This window comes from Rhagoletis pomonella, unplaced genomic scaffold, assembly GCF_013731165.1.
Source record: "Rhagoletis pomonella isolate Grant_MI unplaced genomic scaffold, Rhpom_1.0 Rhpom_scaffold_00001, whole genome shotgun sequence".
In the NCBI taxonomy this organism is placed as follows: Eukaryota; Metazoa; Arthropoda; class Insecta; order Diptera; family Tephritidae; genus Rhagoletis; species Rhagoletis pomonella.
Window position 1 is genome coordinate 43,971,457 of NW_023458555.1, and position 3,612 is coordinate 43,975,068.

Here is a 3,612-nt window from a genome sequence, read left to right on the forward strand (position 1 = left end):
ATTTTTGTAGGCAGATTCTGTAACCAGTTAGCGACAGATTAGTTAGCAACAATTTTCAAATCGGTATCGGTTTTGTTGTCGCTAACTGGTTACAGAAGCAGTTTTATTTGCCGCTCTCAGATGTCAACTCTACGGTGACGTCACGCCAAAATTACTCTCACGAATTCTGCTGCAATCGGCGCAATCTTGTATTCTATCATTCTTGGAGTGCAGACATTGTGGATATTGAAAGCTGTCTTTGTTAACTAGTGGATGGATTTACAGCGGCGTTGGGGAAAGAGAGCTTTTACTCTGCTCGCGCCCATACAAAATGTATAGAAAGCTTAGAGGAGCTTTGCCCTCGAGCAAGGCAGTGCCCATCACCGAATTACAAAAAAACTTTGAAGTACTTTATTATCAAATGTTCACAATAACCGTCAGATTCAGAGTTTAGGAAACAGAGAAGTCAGTATTATTTATGTCTATTCTTCTTCGATTGAAGGTGTGTATCCTGATTTTGCCATAGAAATAGAAGGGGGTTCACAGTTTCGCCTTTCTTTTCCCCGTAAAGAAGTACATAGCCACCCCCTGCTTAGAGGCGCAAAATACTAAATTAGTTGTAATTACCCGGTCCAAGGACTGAACCGAGCGCAGCCTAACTGTATTAAGTATATGAGATATCTCATTCTACGAGGCACGACAGCATCGTCCTAGGAATCCGACCGCCATCCATCCACATCGATTAAACAGAATAGCCTAGTTAAACGTGTGCACTTTAGCAAATCTTCGCCTTGCATTAGATTAAACAGCGTTAAAACTCATAAGTGACTTTCCCAGACAATACTTCTAGATGTAGAATCAGCTGAAACCAAGCTTAAGCTAGCTTAGTCATGCCAAATTCCCTTGTCTACGCTCCTAGCCTTAAGAAAATACTGGGATACGTTTTAAGTTAAATACACTTTTTAAATTAACACGGTAGAGATGGAAAGTTACCACGCAAGCTTTGACCCGACTATGGCAGAAAAAGGAGAGTTGATCTGCTAAATAGGCCTAAGGTACAAGCTGCTGCTTGGTTGACAGCAAGGAAACAGTAGGAGCGTATAGCGCATTGCGTATCCTACCTATAGAAATCGAATACATATGTAAATAAATACTTTGATTGTTAAATAAGAAGCAGAAATAAAACATTACCACTACGGTTCATATCTACTAGAAGATCTTTTAAATTTCTTGCATTCTGCCGAAAGCTGGATGCCGAAAGCTAGATGAAAATAAATTTGGGAATTGGGATCGCAATTTTAAAAATTTATGTAAATCTCACCGTCATTTCAAAAGATAAATAATAGTATGGCGGAGAGATAGCTTGGTTCATAGCCTTTCTATTGATACTTCATTTTTGTAATTGGAACAAAAAAAGTGACCTCGGGACGCACCACAGCCAATTTGACAACCCTCACATCGGAAACACTTAAATGCGTCAACATGTAGACTTAGGACGTTTATTCGGTCTCAGGTACGCCGTGTCTAAAGATTGGATCACATGCAATATGCATTTAATAGCACTACTATTTCTTCACAATGTCCCACAGTAGCAGTAGTTTTGCACTGCAGTACTGAACCGAAAATACTCATATTTAAAAGCTAAGTTCGGTTCGGTCCGGTCCAGTCCGCTTCCCACACAGCACTACCCACTGCAGCAGTCACCAAGCAACCCAACAATCACTCAACCGTATGCGCCAGCCAGTCCGGCCAGTTCAACACTTTGCAAGGCAGGAAGATTACTCGTAGCAAGCAGAGGGTTAGCTCAGCAAACTGCCAGTAGCCGGCAGCGAGGGCGCATTAAAGTCATAGCAGTAAAGTTGAAATGTTTTCTTCTTCTGCTGCTGCTTAGTTTTTTCCAGTGCAACGAAAATAAAAGAAAGTTCACTTAAGTATTTTTACAGTGTTCACATTTCGATGAATTTATGAGCGAAGAATTATCAGATGAACTTCTAAGGAAGTGAATGTGGATGAGTATGAGTATAGTAAATATTTGTACATACTAGAGTAGCTCTGCTAAAAATTTTAGAATTTTGGTTATTTATAAAATAATAAATAAATGAGAATACCCAAAGGCAAACAATTTCTAACCACTGAATATGAGGGAACTTCAGACTCAATTACGAAAGATTCAGGATCCTGACGACTGATGATCCAATCACTTCTCTGTGGTTTACTCCTTCAATATTAAGGTGAGCGGCGGGTTGCATCTTTTATATTTTAAAGACTGCAGTCAAAGGAGAATCTCCCTATACTTCAAAATCGTCTATGTGTTGAGAAGGAAAACTCTTATTTTACGGACGCTTTCTACATATGAATGGCCCTTTAAAGTTATCTGCACCACCAATAGATCCTACTTAATGAATTTTTCTATCATTTGTATGTATGTAGGTATATTGGCTAACCTTTAGGTTTTCAATTTGTTGAAGTATATTGATCCTACCAAAAAATATGAATATCGGTTCCACTGTCTCTCCACACTCAGCAAAGCACAAATGTTAAGACGAACATGAACCGTAAAGTGAGTTGAATGTGCAGTGAGCGAATGTGGGAAGGAATATGAATCCATGAAAGAACGAACAAGTCAGCAGTGAGTTGGCCTGAAATATTCCCCATTTCATGCGATAAAGGAAATACCATTCTGCTATACTGATTGCTACGAAAATACATTTTATGGAGCCACAGTCAGCTCGCCGGCACCAGCAAAAGCACCACTAGCGACGATGGCGGTGAATAAAGCGGATGATGATACCAATTGCTAGAGTACAGAGTTGTTGCCTACAGTCAGAGTGTCAATGTTGGTGTCGGTGTCGGTGCGCTACAGTCAAAGCAAAATTCGAGCTAAGCATAGCAGAGAATAGCTCCATGCAGCTATCATGGCTTGGCGCGCCAAGGCACACTCAATGCATGAACTAACTGGCTGGCTGGCTGACTGACTGGTTGGAGCAGCTGCGAATAGGTCGCGCCGCATAGTGTTGGCGTTGAGGCGGATGAGACTCGTAGTATCAGCGGGTAGAGGTGGAGAAGTAGGATGGAAAACGAAGCATTTTTGTATAGAATTTTGTTTTCGTTTCGTTGTACCCATTTTCAGTAGATGAAATGTTGATGGCGATAGCTCGTTCGTTGGTCGGACGTTTGTACGGTCGGTCTGTCTGTCGATCTGTTGCTCAGTCGCTAGCAGTCTTGTGTGCTTCACACAGTGTTGCCACTTCGGCCTTTTTCAGATTAAATTTAGTTTTTTTTTTTTTAATGCATTTAGCCTCCAAATAAGTGATTTAGCTTTTAGCCTTTTTTAGGCTTTTTCTTAATTTCATTTGGCTTTTTCTAGTATTTTTTCTTTTTTCTTACTAAAGTTCTTTCGTGAATCAATATTTAGAAAATAATATTTATATCATGAAAAAATGTGTTATGCTAACTCTAAAAATAGTAATAAATAAATAGATATCACAGAAAAATTTGTTTATCGTAACTCTGGAAATAGTAAGCACAAAAAGTTATCGACTATCGTAAAGCGCAAACCGGTTTGCGTATCACTATTAGTTGGTATTTTTTAACTGAGTGGCGTCGGAAAAGGGCTGTGCTTTGTGCTCCGAA